Source organism: Cygnus atratus, chromosome 1 (genome assembly GCF_013377495.2).
Source record: "Cygnus atratus isolate AKBS03 ecotype Queensland, Australia chromosome 1, CAtr_DNAZoo_HiC_assembly, whole genome shotgun sequence".
NCBI lineage: Eukaryota > Metazoa > Chordata > Aves > Anseriformes > Anatidae > Cygnus > Cygnus atratus.
The window spans coordinates 187720812-187741144 of NC_066362.1; the positions used below are offsets into that span (position 1 = coordinate 187720812).

The 20333-nt window shown below is 43.9% G+C and overlaps 1 protein-coding gene across 2 annotated transcripts in view; it reads right to left on the reverse strand.

Annotated features, from left to right (window-relative positions):
• The window catches only part of WASF3 (WASP family member 3), a 70378-nt gene extending 50861 nt beyond the window's left edge, over positions 1-19517 (reverse strand). Inside the window, exons 1-2 of one of the 2 annotated variants that reach the window (XM_050714308.1) lie at positions 19427-19517; positions 19051-19169 (exon numbers count right to left, since the gene is read on the reverse strand). The gene's annotated coding sequence lies outside the window, so the exon portion shown is untranslated. The remainder of the gene's footprint in view (positions 1-19050; positions 19170-19426) is intronic. The other variant, XM_050714309.1, reaches the window with a different exon arrangement.
• Between the last annotated feature and the right edge of the window lie 816 nt (positions 19518-20333).

Genomic DNA, 20333 nt, shown 5'->3' on the forward strand with positions numbered 1-20333 from the left:
ACTTTTTAGTCCAGTGCCCTGCTTTCAGTCAGAGGGGTCAGACCTACAGAATAAACTGAAAGAGACTCCAGGTAGAAGCTGGAGTCTTCTCTCCTAAATTAAACGCCATCCTAATATTTAAGAGAAATGACTTACATTTACAAGAAGGAAAATAAAACAATTCTGAAACTCAAAAGGTATGAGACGAACATCAGGCTATCTTGATTTTTTTTCCTTCAATTATACAAAGATTTAAGGGCTAGATACATGCCACATAAAAATCCAATATATAGACAAGAGTTACTTTAAGAAAAAAAGCATTGACTGCATTGGATTAATTAATTTTGTATCCAAAATAAAATTCTAGTTGCCTGACAACACACCAAACACTCAAAAGGCACCACAGAACAGCCTGTAGCTTTTTATTTCAGAGCACAGTAATCCAGCATATCTTGATATAAAACTTACCATCAAAAGACACCATGGTCATCATTTTGCTTTATTCCCGTTCCCATACAGTTCTTATAACTCCTTTAAAAACGTTAGGATGTAAACACAAAAACTATTCAGTGGCTGAAGTATCTACACATACTTTATACGTGCATTTATCATTAAAATAGGTATACCACTGAAAAAAATCAGAAAAGTCAGCACGCTTTCTAAAAAAAAAAATTCTACAGTCCGCAGGTGCTTGAAAACACTTTATGAACAAAGTAACCTCTTCGAACTCTCATTCTGCAACTATAGTAATTATTTACGCTATTTAGAACCAATATCAGTAGAACATACTGGAAGACATCTGTGAAGAGAAATTTGAAAAAAATGAAACCCACCTAAGTTTCAAAAAGTCTTTTGAATTGGTTTTAGACAGACTTAGGTATCATACTTGCAAATCACTGAAGAACCACCATTTATAAAGTTATAACTCAATGGAATTAAATGGTTAGTGACACAGTGACCTATGAGGTTCAATTAAGGGAATTACTGTGTAAAAAATGAGGGTGAGAAGGGAGAAAGAATAATGACAGCATTTTTAACAGATGAAGTTTTAAATTAAAATAAAGGGAATAATTTAATTATTCCCTTTTACACCACAGCTAGGGAGCTACTCTTGAAAGATTACCATACCTTACTATTAACTACATGGCTCAAGCTCATCCCAATTTCTCAAGGGTTTTTTTCTTTTTTTTTTAACCATTCTATTTTAAGAAGGCCAGATGCACCATTTTTGTTTGTTTTGGTCCTTTTTTACTATTAATATTTCTACTTACAGGCACGTTAAGATTCTAAGGAGAATCTCCATCCTTTACTGGATGCGAGGGGAAACCTAGTTACTAAGGATGAGGAAAAGGCTGAGGTGCTTAATGCCGCCTTTGCCTCAGTCTTTAGCGGCAAAACCAGTTGTTCTCTGGATACCCAGTGCCCTGAGCTGGCGGAAGGGGATGGGGAGCAGGATGTGGCCCTCGCTATCCATGAAGAAATGGTTGGCGACCTGCTACGACACTTGGATGTACGCAAGTCGATGGGGCCAGATGGGATGCACCCGAGGGTACTGAAAGAACTGGCGGAGGAGCTGGCCGAGCCGCTTTCCATCATTTATCGGCAGTCCTGGCTATCGGGGGAGGTCCCAGTTGACTGGCGGCTAGCCAATGTGACGCCCATCTATAAGAAGGGCCGGAGGGCAGACCCGGGGAACTATAGGCCTGTCAGTTTGACCTCAGTGCCAGGAAAGCTCATGGAGCAGATTATCTTGAGGGTCATCACGCGGCACTTGCAGGGCAAGCAGGCGATCAGGCCCAGTCAGCATGGGTTTATGAAAGGCAGGTCCTGCTTGATGAACCTGATCTCCTTCTATGACAAAGTGACGCGCCAACCCCAGTCGCCCAGGAATCCTGGAAGTGATTATGGACTGGCCAGAAGGCAAGTACTTTGGGATATCAGCAGAGGAGGAGGTGGTCCGTGCTGAAGAAGCCCCACTGTACAACAAGCTACCAGAAAATGAGAAGAAATACGCCCTGTTCACTGATGGGTCCTGTCGTATGGTGGGAAAGCATCGGAGATGGAAAGCTGCCGTATGGAGTCCTACACGACGAGTTGCAGAAGCTGCTGAGGGAGAAGGTGAATCGAGTCAGTTTGCAGAAGTGAAAGCTGTTCAGCTGGCCTTAGATATTGCTGAACGAGAAAAGTGGCCAGTTCTCTATCTCTACACTGATTCATGGATGGTAGCAAATGCCCTGTGGGGGTGGCTACAGCAATGGAAGCAGAACAACTGGGAACGCCGGGGCAAACCCATCTGGGCTGCTGCATTGTGGCAAGATATTGCTGCCCGGGTAGAGAACCTGGTTGTAAAGGTACGCCATGTAGATGCTCATGTGCCCAAGAATCGGGCTACTGAAGAACATCAAAACAACCAGCAGGTGGATCAGGCTGCTAAGATTGAAGTGGCTCAGGTGGACCTGGACTGGCAACATAAAGGTGAATTATTTATAGCCCGATGGGCCCATGACACCTCAGGCCATCAAGGTAGAGATGCAACATACAGATGGGCTCGTGACCGAGGGGTGGACCTGACCATGGACACTATAGCACAGGTTATTCATGATTGTGAAACATGTGCTGCAATTAAACAAGCCAAACGGTCAAAGCCTCTCTGGTATGGAGGACGATGGCTGAAATACAAATATGGAGAGGCCTGGCAGATTGATTACATCACACTCCCCCAAACCCGCAACGGCAAGCGCCACGTACTTACAATGGTGGAAGCAACCACCGGATGGCTGGAAACATATCCTGTGCCCCATGCCACCGCCCGGAACACTATCCTGGGCCTTGAAAAGCAAGTCCTATGGCGACATGGCACCCCAGAAAGAATTGAGTCAGACAATGGGACTCATTTCCGAAACAACCTTATAGACACTTGGGCCAAAGAACATGGTATTGAGTGGGTGTATCACATCCCTTATCATGCACCAGCCTCCGGGAAAGTTGAACGATACAATGGACTGTTAAAGACTACACTGAAAGCGATGGGTGCTGGGACATTCAAAAATTGGGAAACACATTTGGCAAAGGCCACCTGGTTAGTCAATACTAGAGGATCTGCCAACCGAGCTGGACCTGCCCAATCAAACCTGTTACGCACTGTAGAAGGGGATAAAGTTCCTGTAGTGCACGTAAGAAACATGCTGGGTAAGACAGTCTGGGCTACTCCTGCCTCAGGAAAAGGCAAGCCCATTCGTGGGATTGCTTTTGCCCAGGGACCTGGATGCACTTGGTGGGTAATGCAAAAGAATGGGGAGGTTCGGTGTGTACCTCAAGGGGACCTAATACTGGGTGAGAATAGCCCATGAGTTGAATTGTAGTATGTTAATTATCATATAACACTGTATGTCATCACTACCATGGTTGCTATATATCATAGATGAAAATGGTGACTAATTAGAAGGTATTGGAAAGAGTGTAACCTGAGCATGACATAAATGGTATGGAATAAGGGGTGGATATCTGTCCTGGTTTCAGGTAGGACAGAGTTAATTTTCCTCCTAGTAGCTGGCAGGGTGCTATGTTTTGGATTAGGATGGGAAGAGCGCTGATAACATGCTGATGTTTTAATTGTTGTAGAGCAATGCTTACACCAAGCCAAGGACTTTTCAGCTTCTCGCTCTGTCCTGCTAGCGAGCAGGCTGGGGGTGCAGCAGGAGCTGGGAGGGGACAGACCCAGGACAGCTGACCCAAACTGGCCAAAGGGGTATTCCATACCATCTGACGTCATGCTGAACAATATATAGGGGTGGCTAGCCGGGGTGGGGGGGCCGGCTGCTCGGGGATAGGCTGGGCATCGGTCAACGGGTGGTGAGCAATTGCATTGTGCATCACTTTGTACACATTATTACTATTATTATTATTATTATTATTGTTATTATTTTCCCTGTCTTAATAAACTGTCCTTATCTCAACTCACAGGCTTCACTTTCCCGTTTCTCTCCCCCATCCCGGAGAGGGAGGGGGGAGGGTGAGCGAACGGCTGTGTGGTGTTTGGCTGCCAGCCGGGCTAAACCACAACAGTGGATGAGGGAAGGGCTGTGGATGTGGTTTACCTTGACCTCAGTAAGGCTTTTGACACCGTTCCCCACAACATTCTCCTCAAGAAACTGGCTGCTCGGGGCTTGGACTGGCGTACGCTTCGCTGGGTTAGAAACTGGCTGGATAGCCGGGCCCAGAGAGTTGTGGTGAATGGAGTCAAATCTGGTTGGAGGCTGGTCACAAGTGGTGTCCCCCAGGGCTCGGTACTGGGGCCGGTCCTCTTTAATATCTTTATCGATGATCTGGATGAGGGCGTCCAGTGCACCCTCAGTAAGTTTGCAGATGACACCAAGCTAAGTGCGTGTGTCGATCTGCTCGAGGGCAGGAAGGCTCTGCAGGAGGATCTGGATAGGCTGGAGCGATGGGCTGAGGTCAACTGTATGAAGTTCAACAAGGCCAAGTGCCGGGTCCTGCACCTGGGGCGCAACAACCCCAAGCAGCGCTACAGGCTGGGAGATGAGTGGTTGGAAAGCTGCCTGGCCGAGAAGGACCTGGGAGTATTGGTTGATAGTCGGCTGAATATGAGCCAGCAGTGTGCTCAGGTGGCCAAGAAGGCCAACAGCATCCTGGCCTGTATAAGAAGCAGCGTGGCCAGCAGGTCTAGGGAGGTGATTGTGCCCCTGTACTCGGCTCTGGTGAGGCCGCACCTTGAGTACTGTGTTCAGCTTTGGGCCCCTCGCTACAGGAAGGACATGGACGTGCTCAAGCGAGTCCAGAGAAGGGCGACCAAGCTGGTGAGGGGTCTGGAGAACAAGTCTTACGAGGAGCGGCTGAGGGAGCTGGGCTTGTTCAGCCTGGAGAAGAGGAGGCTCAGGGGCGACCTTATCGCTCTCTACAGGTACCTTAAAGGAGGCTGTAGCGAGGTGGGGGTTGGTCTGTTCTCCCACGTGCCTGGTGACAGGACGAGGGGGAATGGGCGAAAGTTGCGACAGGGGAGGTTTAGGTTGGATGTTAGGAAGTACTTCTTTACCGAAAGGGTTATTAAGCGTTGGAACGGGCTGCCCAGGGAGGTGGTGGAGTCACCATCCCTGGAGGTCTTTAAAAGACGTTTAGATGTAGGGCTTAGCGATATGGTTTAATGGAGTACTTAGTGTTAGGTCGGAGGTTGGACTCGATGATCTTGAGGTCTCTTCCAACCTAGAAATCTGTGTGTCTGTGTCTGTTACTCAAGCATTTCTGCACAGATCTATGACCTTCTTAGTCTCATTCAATGTAGAGAAGCAGTTCAGGAAGATCGAACAAATCACAGAGAAGCACTTGAGATAGAGCCCACTTCTTTTGGGAAAAAAAAGTTTAAGTAGCTTAAAACCATCATGTCTGCTGTTACTAGATTTTTATGGTTTTAATTAAAGTCTTTTAATGAAAAGGAAATTTAAAACCAATTCTGCTTTACAATGTTTAAGGAAGGAAAAGCAGTTCATGAACTTCATTATCCTAATCATTTAACCCATCTAGGTTCTCTACTGCTTTACCATAAGCCTCAACACCAACCAACCAGGAGATTAAGTTGGCCTGTTCCCTGTTTCATCAGTCCAGTAAGTTTTACTGTTCATATTGTTTCGGTATTATTTTCATAGATACGGTCAGTATTTTCTATTTGGAGGGCATTTCTGCTTGGGAGAAGCAACCAGCTGCTCCAAATGCAGCATCTTACAAACACAATTTCCATGAAGACAGTTTGAAACAATGAGAAACACCGTATCTGATAACCAAACCTAATATTCCAAACGAACACCTGAATTTCTTAGCATGTACGATACTTTATGTGTATGTATACTCTAGATCTCCCTTAGCAGTTCATATTAATGTAACTGCAGGTATGCCACACTATTCTCACTCAGTCTCTTGCCTATGTCCTCCCTTCAGTCTTCCACAAAAATTGTAAAAAACAGCCATTCCAGTGATGTTTTCAATGATCCCACTGCCTTCCTCTACCGAAGCTTTGGAAAATGACAGATAATATAGATTGTACAGCTGCATTCAACTTGTGAAGACAACATGTAAGATGCGAAATACCTTGACTTTAGGAAAAAAACTGAAGTTTGAAGTGACAACTGCTTGCTGAGAGGCAGTGACCTTCCGGAAATCCACATTAATTTGTTCAGGCAAAGAGCAAAAGCTACTCTCTACCACGGAGCAGACAGGAGCAGAGGCATAGATGGGAAAGGAAGGGAACCACATGCCTGCCCAGGCAGCAGCAGACAGGTCTGAAGCAGGCGTGCAGCTCATGCTTGAAAACGGAAGCTATTGAGTCTTTTGGATACACTGCCCGGCCTGCTCCAGGAAGGGAAAAAAGGGAAAGGACTGCAGGGAATCTGGCACAGCTTCAAATCCACGTCTTCCCATAGGAACATGAAGTGCTCTGGGGCTGCAGCTCCACATCCCGGAGGACAGGGACGGAGCAGCACAGCTGTGACACACATGGCTTCCTCCTTCCCTTCCTGCTTAACAGCTGCTTGGGGCTGGCGCAAGAGCAGTAGAGGAACAAACTACTACAGAAAAGGGAGAGTCAGTTTAAAGTTTGAGAAGTGCTGGTATTAAAGTGCATTGAGCTTTTGCTCACAAACACAGGCACGTGCATGCTAGATCTGGGGAAGCTAGCACATAAAGGCACAGCAGATCGAGAACTCGATGCTTTCTCAGATCTTTGCTCTTCCACCATGTGATCTGGATGTGAAATGCTCACGTAGCTCTTCACGGGTAAAGTCTGTGAGCAAAATTCAGTGTGGTGTTATAAGCACCGCCATCACCTGAGCTGACCACTCGTGTTATCACAAGTTACAAAGTTTCTGGCAAACTCTGCACCAAGTACCACGAACCAAAGCAGGTCATCCCAGAAGGTACAGAATCCTTTCCTTAATTACCTTTTGCAGAAACAGTGTCCCCTGATCTCCCAGGCCACTTTTTTTTTCTTTTAACAGTATAGATGCATACTGGCTTTTTTAGTCTAGATGTTTTGTTACAGATTTTCCATAGGAACCCCACTTAAAAAGAAGTGTCACACAGGGAAGACCCCAGTCAAGGGCGCAGAACTGCAGGTACTAAATAGTCAGTGCTAACTTTGTTATCTTTATAAGTTTGGGACATCTATATCAACGGAAATGTAAGATTGGCCTCTACATGTGGCCTCTACCTGTGCTCTACTAGCCAGCCAACTTTACTCCTCGTGTCCTTTGACCTAAAGACAACTTCCACAAAGAGATTTAGTCACGCTGCTGGCATGCATGGGAGAAAACCAAAGGCAGCAAAACCTCCCACCCAGCTCACTTTCAAGAATTGCAATAGCACAGAGCTGCCCTGTCCTCCAGAAAGGCTTCCGTCTAGGAGTAGTGTATTATCAGGTTCACATGTAAGTACCTAAAAGGTCTGCACCAGGATCACTACTTTAAAAGGACATCTCACCACTTCAGAGTAGATAAGCTATTGTAAGGACAGCCAACAGCCCCATGTTTAAGTCCTTCAAAACAAGCCCAAAATAAAGGAACCAGAACCAAGTAGGCAGCCGTAGAGGGGTGGAACCTTCCCAACAGCCAGAGCAACCCTCACCCTGCTGGGCTCCCCAAGAGATTGAGGTTTAAGACTTAACAACTTGGATCAAGACAACTTTCTAGATATCATATCTTGCTGCTACAGAACTCGTGATGTCCTCCCCTAAAGCATAAAACAAAAAACAAAAATTGAATAAAATGCCCACCACCCATGATCCACCACTGGAATCTCGTACCAGATGCACTTCTGAAGACGTAAGAAGCCAAATAAAAGGGATTAGGCAGAATTCAAACAGAAGCATGCAAGACCACACAAAAGGCATGTTTTTGGATTTCATGCCCCTTTGCAACTTGGCTGCCTCCTCCTGCACAAGATGAGGAGACTGATTTAATAGCTGGAAGTGATGATATGCTATCAGCCCCAAGCACAAACAGCTCTAGCACAATTTATTTGTCCATTAGGAACAAAAGCTATTAAAAATAGATAAAGAGTGGGTGAAAACTATTACCAGAGCAGTTGATTGATATATGAAGGCTCTTCTTGGCTACAAAAAATCTCTTTGGCAAAGACTGCGCATTAATAAGGGAGAGATCTTCACTTTCTCCTAACCCTTTATGGTATCAGTAAGTGTTCCTGGAGAAAACTGCTGTTATTCCCAATCTTGCACAAAACGATTAACTAACACACTTTGGGGGGGGGGGAGCATAGGATACCTGCAACTACTTCATCCTTGTGGACCAGCTGTTCAATTAGTCACATTTTTTCCTTTTCAAAAATCGCCAAAAGTTGTTTCAAGCATACAGAAAATAACACTCCAGCTTCCCACTTTGGCTAAGTTTATTCTCCTTTCAACACCCTGTAAAATTAGATTTAGATCAGTAAGTTCTGCGTGCTTTGAACAAGGGAAGAAGTTCAACGCTTCATTGCCTTTTTGCTCACTTCAGCAAGTGTACAAAGATATTTTATAGAACACTAGTAGTATCATACAAATTAATTAACCCACAATAGAATTTAATTATTTCTACAGTCTTATCTTTCCTACAATAACATTTATTAATGCTTTGTTCAAAGTGGATTTAGAAGACTCAAAAACGCGTTTCTAACAAAAGATAACTTGTCCTTCAAGGTCTGCATTTCAATCAAGTTTTAGTGTCAAGGTTTTCTACATATATCTCTGTTCTAAAATATCAGGAGGTTGAACATCATAAAAAGAATATAATCACTTTCAGTAAGTCTCAATTAATTTCACTGCTTTTCTTCCTGCAGGTTCAACAACCCCATTTCCTACCCTCACAGTTAAATCTCCCCAGTGTTTCCCTGTGCTTAAACATTGTTTCTCCATTCTTATCCTACCCCTGACATTTAATGAATGTGAGCTAACTTCTTTGGATATCTGGGACTGCTACATGCTGTATTTATTCACCTGTAAAACAGAATAAAGTTATCTTTGACCAACAAATCAAAGTTGTTCATTGTTTAGACTGTCACCCCTTCGGCACGCAAAGCTTACTTCAATGTATTTTCTGATGCTTCATATTTAAAGGCTTTAAGAGCCATAGCTCTAGCCAAGACAAGGGAGCGTAGGGACGCCCAAACTACAAATTTACCGCCATATGTTTTTAAGGTAGCTTCTTAATTACAATTGTAAATCGACAGCTTCTTTGTTTGTATCCGAACTTCAACATCAAATTTTAGCTGAACAAATACAAATTTTAGCTTGACAAATACAAGAAGTTGACTTTTTGTAAAAGGCTGACTCTGTGCTTCTCTGGAGCCCAGTAACTCGGCTGAGGAGAACTGCTGCCAGGCTGTGATTAACACTCAGCAGCTTAAGGTCTAACTGTGCTCCCTGCTCCAACCCTGACAGGCAGCTGTAGTGACGCGCCATTACGCTTAAGCTTCCAAAAACCATTTAACATTCGATTCTGCTGAGAACACGGTTTTACTACATTTTGAAAATAGAGTCGCTTTTTCCTCTTTTAGAAACCCATGATGATGCCAGACATATGCTTGTTTTCCAAACAACAACTGTTTAAAAGAGAGAATACTCCTTCTGATGTTCCTGCCAAAAACAACATTCTGTGGTTGGAAGAAATGTGATAGTAGGCAGTTCACTCGGCAGAGGAAAGAAGGGCTTACGTTTGGCAAGGCATTTGAAGTCTTGCATCTACGTTCCCCCATCTTAAGTTTCTTTTGGGATGACTGCAGCAGGGGAGGGAGGACTTTCTTGTTTGTTTGTTTGGTGTTTCTTGTGTGCGTTTCTTTCTTTGTTTGTTTTTTAAACACATCTCCAAGCATTTCACTCTTTAAAAAAAGCATCTGTGGGTTGTGGGTTTTTACCAGAAATGGCATAAAGCAGAAGTTTACCACAACACATTTCTTCCTTGCAGGGAATAGTAGGATATAAAAGAAAGTCTGAGGGGGAAGTAAAAGAAGAATTCAGAAGAAATGCATAGGAGTGAATCTGCAGCATGAGGAAGCGGAACAGAAAATCCAGATGAGGAAGTACCACACAACCCAGAGTGGTAACGGCTTTATCTTACGATGTAGGGCAGGGAGAGGAAATGATTGTATTTGGGGTTTTCAGCTGCTGCTACCACAGAAGGAAAAATAAAATAAAAACCAGTACCACCTCACTATCTGCTCTTCAGAAGCATTTTCTCCACTGCTGCTGAAACAGTTTCTAATTGAGAGACAGCAAAGGTAACACAAGCGTGCAACTTGAACCAGGTACTTCAGAGAGACTTCTGGGCATTTCAGAAAGCCATGATATTAAGACAACATTTCAAGCTGCTACAGTATTTTACTTCATCCTTCACTAATGCTCTAGAAGTAAATCACTCACATAAATGGTAACTGAACCAATTCACTAGGCAATGTAAGAAAATCTTTTTGAAGCATCTTCTAAGACAAATGAAGTTTGAAACTCTCCCCAGTCATGGAATTTTAATTAATATTTCCCAGCAGCTTTTGCAAATAGAGTTGTAAATCCCCTCGTACAGGACCTTGCCATCGCTCTGTAAGGTACAGAGATTCCTGAAGGCTGCTGACCTGGTCCCAGCAGCCAGCCAGGCAGACAGCAGTTCAGCCACACAGCTACACGCGACCCTGAGAAATACCACCTTCTACACAACAGCAAGCAGAAGCCCCAGGAGCTTTTAAAGACCATCAGAGTTACTAGGATGGCAATCAGAACAATGCTATTGCAAAATGTGTACCTCCTCCAGGAGTTTGAAGTGCAGCATACAGCTGAATGGCAAATATTCTAGAAAAAATGTGAGAATTCCAACGATCTTCCAGTAGTATTTCGGATGCAGCTATTTCAGCCTAATAAAAATCCTGAAGATAAAAATACCCCACTGCTTATTAGTCTGCCAACATGGAAGTTTTTCCTGTCGTTAGCAGGGCAAATCCAGCAGAGAAATTCAGCAGCGGGGCACGAGGGTCTGTCTTCACAGCATTAGTAGCTCGAGATGTAACCCAGTATTCCCCTAATCTGATCTACGCACTCGTGTGGAGTTGCCCAGCCCAAATCACAGAATGATTTAATTTTCAAGACAGATTTTCTACAAGAGCATAAGCAGCATTTGATGACAAGGGCAAAGACTGTAATAGCTACATTTCTGCTCAGGGATGGACAGCTATACCCTAGTGCATTCTCAGACTCTCCTCTTGAAAGCATTTGTACCTCCCCGCTTCAGCATTTTGGTATTTCATGCTTGCCACACACCAGCTCGCTATAAATATGATGCAATGCTGCAATGGGGATGTGCAAGACCTTTAGGATCTGCAGAATGAAGAGCTTCAAGAGAAAGAAGCTGGCTGAGCTGAAGAAGACAGGATCCCTACCATCAAGAACAAAATGAAGCTGCTAAGAGAAATGCTAGTCCCTGCTGCTTTCTGTAAAAAGAAGGGTGGACAGAAAGCAGGAGGCTTTCCACGTACCTCCAGGTCTCTTTGGCCAGCACAGCCTGGCAAATACTCTACTCCTACAACAAAGCCGAATAACCTGGAACCGACACTGAACCACTTGATACATTTGTAGCAAGAAAACCTGTTAAAATATAAATTGGGATTAATTGCAGCCCCATTCCAGCCCTTAAGCTGGCACACGTTGACTAGAAGGGATTTCAGTATTCAAGCTGTGTGCAAACAAAGTAATACACGAGTGCCTTCAAATTCGGCACAGAAGTTAAAACAATCAAGTGTAGGCTTCATTTGAAGTGGTGTTATCTCCTCCACGTTTGCATCTGTTCAAGCATTCAGAGCAGCAGCCAACCTTTAAATGAAAGGCAGTACTTTCCCAGGAAATCATTCTGCAATAAACCCATGCTGCTAGGAGTTCCAGAGAATTTCAGCATTTGCTAGGAAGCTCAACAGTAAGCTCAAACTGCTAGAAGAAAAAAAACTAAGAAGCCAAATTTTCACTAAAGCTCCTGTTTTAATTCAGAAGTTCCAACTCCTCATTCGCATGTAATGATGCAGAAGAACTTTTCAATCTGTTTCCAAACAGATTGAAGAAAACAATCTGTTTGAAGCTGCAGAAGAAAACAAGCTTCCAGACCTCCTCTTGTACCACACTAGTCTCCACCACTGCCTACTGCTCTGCTAGGAAAACATCAAGTCCATGGTAAATGAACAGTTTTGCTTGGAACCATGAAACAGTGACTTTTTCCACTACAGGTTTTTAAAACAAAAAACGAGAGACCAATTCCAACATTTGCTGGAAAATTGTTAACATTTTGATATTCTACATCCATCACCAATCAAATATACAAATCCTCCAGCCCTTACTTGTTACTAGCAGTAGTTGCCACTACGAATTTCCACAAGAAGCCTGGGATACAACAGCTAAAGAACTGAAGTCTCCGGCTACGAGGAAAGTACGTGTCAAGATACCATACAATTTTCCAAGTCACAGATTACAGAAACTAATCTGTTTATACCTTTACCAAGCTTCTTGTTTACTTTTTTTAAATTAAGGGAGTTATGGATACAAAGGTTATATACCACTCACTTGCTTAACCAGGCCTCTCTGCTCAGCTGCACAACAGCAATCCAAACTGTCCTCACCTTACAGGACATAAGAAGCACAAGACAGAAAAGAAGGTTTAGCCTTTTCTGACCTCAAAAAGAAGGCGTTGCAACAGGAACAGCAGTTCTGGGCTGCAAGAAAAAGCTGCTGGAGAAGGAATAGTGAGCAACGGCTGCATACAGCACCTATGACTGCAGGCATTAAACTACAGACACTCACGAGGGGGTACTCAGACTCACGCAGGCCGTTACCATCAGCAACAACGGAATAAATTTCACCCACGGATTCATCTTGAAGCCCATCCCCTACTAACAGCCCCTCTACAGCAAGTGACAGACAACCTCCTAACCGGTCAATGGAACAAAGTCCTGATGGCCACAGCTTATGTAATGTTCTCCACCTACAAATATGGCAGAGCCCAGAAATTCCCAACTTCTGCTCAATGTCCTCTACACACAGCCTTAATTAACGTTGTCCTCTTTGCATAAGCAGCTAGACTCGCACAAAACATTTTCATGAGATTATACAAGCCTGGCAGTCTTCACTGCTCTTCAGTTTGCCATGACATATAGAAAATAACTTGACTACCTATACTAGGCCTTTAAATAAATACAACCTTCTTTGTGTATACAGCACATGAAAGACAGTAGGAATGAGAGTGTTTAAGAAAACCGTATTTTCTTCTGTTAGCCAAGTACATCCTGTACAGCCAGTGCCTAGAGCAGGACTCCTGTCAAGTACAATCACACCACAACACCCAGTTCCACCGCCAAGGCCAGGCAACCACAACGCAGGGGCTGCTGCTGAAGACAAGCACGCCACTAACATTGCCAATGTCAAAGAGAAATTTCTAACACATCCCAGCTCAGAAACGTGTGACTTTCAAGCTCTCCTATCATCACACATACTGCACATGCTATCTCGTAAACAGCCTCTGAAACGCAAGTCCTCTGCGGCCTCCACAACATTATTACATCCTACCTGTCATGTTAGATATCCACTGGAGGCATACTTATGTCATCAGTGACCTCTGCCTTCATAATCTACTAGCACAATAAGATCATTAAACATGCTTCACAAACCATGAAGAAAACATGACAGTTTAATCCATAATACTACTGGATGTTAACAGCCAATTAATTACCCAGCAACCCAAAGGACAGGAAGCTAAAGCAGCACATAGAAAGGTAGGAGCAGAAGAAAGAAGTTAAAGCGCTCCAAGAAAACAGCATTACCCCAATTCCCAGCAAGCAGACCAAAGCATTCCCATGAACGACCTCTAACACATTAACAGCGGGACAGTACTGTGTTAGGTATCAAGAAACGTGCCCCAAAAAGATTAGGACTTCTGCCTGGGCAAACCCAACAGGAAGAGTACATGCAGCACCCTCTGAAGCATGATCACCCGAACAGACCACCTCAAGCCAACAAGATGCAGAAGCCCCTGCACCTTCCTAGCACAGCCCCGGTCCAAATAGCACCCTGTTTTAATACGCTGCTTGCTGAGCTGTTGCATTAGGATATATAGAATACAGCTACGTGTGCTCACAGACAAGAACCTGAAAGCTGAACAATGCCTTAAAAAGAACAGAGGAACAACTTTCAAGAAAAAAGTCAAAGAAAAAAAGATATAAAAGGCTGGATGACAGCAGAAAAGGTTTCAGCATTCTTCACCTAACAGAAAATATAACAGGCTCACATAAAATTTCAAATCTCTGAAGAATTACAATCACTAGAAACACTTGCTACAAATTTGAAGGTATATTTTATCTATCAATTTAATATAGCTCATGCATTAAACAGCATTTTCACTACTTACACCATAAACTTTCCTTCCTGATTTTAAAGTTCTATAAGCAAGCAACATAAGGCTTACAGAGAACTTGAAAAATCACCATAATGCACATAAAACTCTAAACCAAATGCATATTCAGACACCCAAAAAGCACCCCAAAAGTATATTAACACTAGTTACAACAGTCAAACAAGCTTTAAATACGCTTTTGCAACAGCATGGGAAGAAACAACTACTGCATATGCCTCCAAGAAAACTTGTCTCGTTTGAGCTTCATGGGGATAAATATCTTCATCAACATGAATTTATCTGTGCATACTGCTGTGTAAATAAACAACATTTGATAGAGCTTTACCACAACTAATTATTCTATAGTTCCCACATTGGGATAACCTCAACAACAGGGATGTGCAATAAAAGGTTGTGCCAAAGCAACAGTGAAATAGCGTCTTCATTTTTGGAACTAGAAAGAAAAGTCAGGCTGTGCACCACATTTGAAAACCAGTTTGTTTGTTTTCCAGGACAAGAAAAAAAATGAGTTGGAGTCAGCCTAAAATGCTGTTTCGGACGGATTAATGGAAGTTTGCCTTAGCATAGATTACTCCTATTTGTATCAATTATGAGGAGTGTAAAACATGAACTCAGGACAGATTCAAATTACCATTGATATCTATACATACATTATGTCATTTACCAGCATTTTAAAGGCTGCATCATATTCTGAAAATGATTATAAAACCTAACTATCTACAGAATGCAAGATTAATTCAAAAACTAAGGCCAAAATATTTGTATGCTGGCCGTGTCCAAGACATTTATTTTAGTTACGTTACTGTGCTCATTAATTCCTAGCCAATTCTGTAACTCAGCACTCAACAGTCCTTGTGCCAGCTCTTTCCAGTACTTCCAACAACAACAACAAAAACACTCTTGCAAGGAGATTCGAAACTATGAATGATTAGAAAAAAAACATCACACTTTAAATATAACACATTTGTTAGCATGCAAGTGATGGGAAAACATTTCGCTCCTTTTTTGTTTTAAACACAGAAGTCAGTCAAAACCAACACAAGCATTAATCAAGTTCAACCTGAGTAACACTCAGCTTTTCTGCTTTTCAAATATATCCTTTAAAATACAAGAGATAGTTAACTCAGAGTTAAAGCATACCTTCTCAAGAGGCATGAGTAATGACAACTCAAAAATAAAACAAATTTAGCATGAAGATGTTGCACACTTAATACAAACACCCATTGCCCCCCATCTTGACCCCTATGGACATGTTTGGCTATCAAAACCCTAAGAGAACAAATCGATGACATTTGTAATCAACAGGTAAGAAGGCACTCCAAAATCTTGAAGAGGAGTAACTAAAATTCTGCTTAAAAAAAATAAAATAAATACAACAATTGACTATGAGCACAGAAAACACCATCTGTTTAATTGCAGATAATTTAATCGGAAAATTGATGTGCCGAGTGTTTAAGAGTCCCTGTAAACCCCTAACACTAAAACCCCTAAAACTAGATTTGTTTTCAAAAGAACAACACATCTAATACATGCTTATCATACTAACAAGCCTTCAACAAAAATTCTCTGGCACTGTCACCTGACAAAAAATAAAGAAATCAAGCAAGACAAGCTCCTATTTCACTGCTTAAGTAACCACAAAAACTTCCATTTTAATCTTCAGCTGTTTCTACACACAAATTTGTTAATTTCTTCCCAAATGTTTTGTTCCCCTTTCGGCAGAGGAAAGAGAAATGACATCTATCAGCAGCTAAAAATATTTCAGTGACTTTAGTTTCTAAGAGAAGGATGAAAAAAACACACTGCCTCTCCAGTTAAAAAAAACGCTCCAATGCAACATTTCAATAGCTTTTACAACAGGCTGGCTTCTGAACAGCTGGATCTAAAGTAAGTGTGAAGGAAAGCACTCACAGGTTAAAGCTGAGCAAATAAACCTGGTGTAACTTCGCGTTATTTTCATCATTATCTCTAAACACAGGCTAGGTTCTCAGCAGAAAACGTGCAGTGTAGCAGTTCTGCTACAGAGCTAAGGTTCAAGGTGCCTTTATTTGATTCTTAGCTAAGCCACTGATTTTCCTACATGACAAACTCTGTTTATGAGACTTCCACACGGAGGAGAAATTAATACCCTCTCCCTCTTTCCATTTCTGCTCTTTGAAGAGACTACATTGTTACTTTCAAGCAGTTGTTACCTGTGACCCCTGGCACCCCTTGCAGAAGGAAGCCTCTGAATGCAGAGTGCAGCTGCAGATAAGGCTGGAAGGCACCTAGCTGCAGTGTGGTCCTCTCAACATCTCCATACACTGGATGGCTTCAAAACTAGAGAACTAAGACATGAGCCAGATGAAGACAACGTCCCCCCGTCAATATTGTAAACCAAGTCTTAGCAATGAAGTCCATGAAGTCCAAAACTTTTAACTGGTGCCACATATCTATTATGTGAGATACGAATAGAACTTTGAATGAAAAAAAAAAAAAAAGATGAAGTGCTGTGTTATCCAATCTATTTCAGATTTGGGTTCAGTTCCAAGACCACACCATGCAAACTAAACTCCCACCAGCAACTAGAGACAGGTCTGCAAGAACAGCCCTAACTGAAACAAATTTGTTGCTCATTCCTCACTATAAGCAGTCACAAGAGATTTGGAAGGTGGTACTAAGCGAAGGCTCAAAAGAACAAAGATCTAACTGCATATGTTTATCTTTTTACAAGACGATCATTTCTCTCGTTCCTATTCCATTCACTTCTATTTACACCAAGACTGAAGGGTCCATGCAGGAAGTTTAATCAAGAAATGAAGACTTTCAAAGGCAGTAGAGCTACCCAGTGTCCAGGTAACATATTCAATGACTTAACTACCATTAGCTTTTCTGGAATTCTTCTCTGAAATATCTGCTCTGGTTTGCTTGTTAGAAATCCTGTCCTGCTAGTCACTTTATAAAAGTACTATTAGTTCAAAGTTTCTATCATCTATCACACGATGACTTTCTTCCACTTTCCTTCACAGAGGAATACTGCCCACAGACACTTCTCATTTCACATAAATATGTGGTGTGCACCTTCTCATCTGTATATACTTGAGCTAAAGTAGTCACACACCAAAGAGCAACCAGTCTGCAAGAAGTTTGTATCAGTGCTCCAAAAATGAGGTACGGTGTACAGACAGAGCATATACTGAAAAACAAAGCAGGTCCATGCTGCTATTGAGAGTAGGATGTGTTGAACCATATAAACCAAACACGCAGCCTCAATACCTCACTCCTGACATGAAAGCATGCTTTTTTAAAGCATAAGCAATTCTATTTCTGACATATAAAGTCATTTTATTACTTCCATGGACAAATCAAAAAATTAGCAAAGACCATGTAATTTCAGTAACTATTGAGTATAATCAAGACTATTGTTTCTGTATCTGTTTAAAAAGTGTTTTCTATTTGTTCTTTATCTGCAGAAAATAGCTGTGGAAAAGGAGAAGAAAAAGGACTGGTTCAATTATTACTTCATGTACAACAAAACCTCTCCATTCACTGCTTAATAACTACATTCATACTTCCACTAGCCATAAACACACCAAAAAAAACCCTTCAGCAAGCAGTAAGAAGAGCTTGCTTTGCACAACTTGTCCCTGGAATTCTGCTGGAAATAAATCTAGCTTCCACATAGCTTAAGGAGCACACGGTCTGGTCCTGGTGTCGAACTGAAAAGCTGTAGACAGAACATCCTTCCTTCAGGACCAGTTGAAAGCTACATTCACAGAGCAGAAATGGCTTACTGCCTTCATCATAGTGTAGATGGGTCCTTCCACATATACACGAGTATTTCTTTCTAATGGGAACTTCAATACAGAAGTAAGCTATAACTGAACGTAATACCTAAAAAAGCTCAGTTCCACAGCTCAAATATAGGGTTCAATCCTTTGAATCTTGAAGTTTGCAAGCACTCTAACTTGTAACTTTACATTTACACGTTAACAACTCGGGTACTAGTCTATATAGTTATTCAACGTTACGTTGATCTCCATATATCAGAAGCTGCACACCTCTGCATCCGAACTACAGATTGCAGCATGGGAGAGCATGCTGGAGAATAAGAACTGTAACGTTATTCCATTACTTCATTCCCTTCTTCAAGCACACACTATTCGCTACTACGGAAAACACTGTATCAGGCAGAGTCAAAACAACAGTCTGCCTCATATAAACATAATACTTTGTGATTCCCCACATAAACCTTTAAAAATAAAATAAAAAAGGCCAGCCTGGCGTGACACGCGAAGCAAAACAACGTCCTCCTCCTCAATTTAAAGTCTCTGGAAGTTCCTGGCTGCTTTCACAATTTGCTCCCATCTTTTCCTAATAGGAAGACTTCCCCTCTTGCTCCCTCCGGCTTACAAAAGCAGCACAAAGAACCGCAGCAAGACAGCTTTCCTCTGTCCCTGCACGAACAGGGCACAAAAACTAAACCATTTGTGAAGTATTTTCTGTCAGGGAACTCACAACTGCTCTCAATACCCATCACTCGGGCACCGGCCTCACTTCACGGATTGTTGAAGAGAATGAAAATCGGTACCAACGCTGTTAGATACCCACAGGAATTAGTACGCTGTGTTGGAAATGAGAAGGAAAAACATTTCCTAACCTTTTTTCAGCCAGCGCCAGGCACTCAGCGCTGACAAACCGCGGTCCTCACGCTCCTGCAGCCGCTCCTCCGAGCTTCTCCTCGCCGGCACTTGGGGCAAACACCTCACGGGAATTCATCTGCGCGAGTAGAGAAGGGGAAAAAAAATAAAAATAAAGCGCTTTTTAGAACTTCTGACTCGCCGAGGGCTCCCGACGGCTATCCCCCAGGACTCTGAGGACCCCCGGGAGCAGAGGAGCCCCCCACCCGCTCGGATTTGGGGGGCTCGGACCGAAGCCACCCCCCCGCCGGGCCGGGGACGGGACCGGGTCCCCCCAGCGCCCGTCAGGCGGTAACGGCCGGGGAGGGGGGGGGGGAAGGACGGCCCCGCACCCACCTGGCGCCGCCACAACCGCCGCCGCGCGAGCCCCTGCGCGGGCCGAGCCGCCTCTGCCTCGCCCCCATCCCAAAGCCCCGCCCCCTCGCCCGATGGCCCCGCCCCCTCACCTCCCTCCTTCGGCCCCCCGTGAGTGGCGTGCGCGTCGCCCAATGGGAACGCAGGGAGGGAGGGGTTGGAGCTGTCAATCAGGGTTAGTACCTCGGGGGGGTGATGGCGCTGAGGGGCTTCCCGCCTCCACCCGCCCCCCCCCGCCCCAGCCTTCCCTCAGCGGGGGCTGAGGGACGGGGCCGATCCTCACGGGGCTGAGGCAGCGCTGCCTCCCCTGGTGCCCGCAGCCCTTCTCCCCGGCCCGCCCCGCTGACCCAGTTCCTAGCGAATCCCAACCCCAAACGGCTCCGCGCCCACCCCGGGCTGAGGTTGGGGGGGTTTTGGGGCCTGCCCGGTGCCACCGGGGGCCCGGCGCTTTGTGAGAGCCGCAGCTGTCCCCGCACAACGTCCTTCCTCGCCGGGTGTCGGCCTTTGTGGCCGTTCCAGCAACCGCGGCTTTTGTTGCTCGCTGCAAAGCCTTTAGAGGAGACTGAGCCCGATTTTATCATCTGAATGACATTTGGGGGGTGGGGGACGCGGAACAATCGCCACGCGAACTTTAATGGCCCGGGGCACTTGGGTAAATAATCAGGGCTGAAAGGAGAGGTGACTGAGGGCAGCCTGAAGGCAGTCATTTTGGGCAGCTGAAAGTTTGCTGAACTCCAGTTGTGCCACTGGCTTCAGCAGAGACAGGGCTCACATGCACCTCCCCACAAAAAGCAGTACTCGTTATTGCTGTTAATTACCGAAAAATGATTTGTGTTTAAGGCACTGACACCCGTCGTGGTATGAGGCAGCAGCTGAGAACCACTGGTGT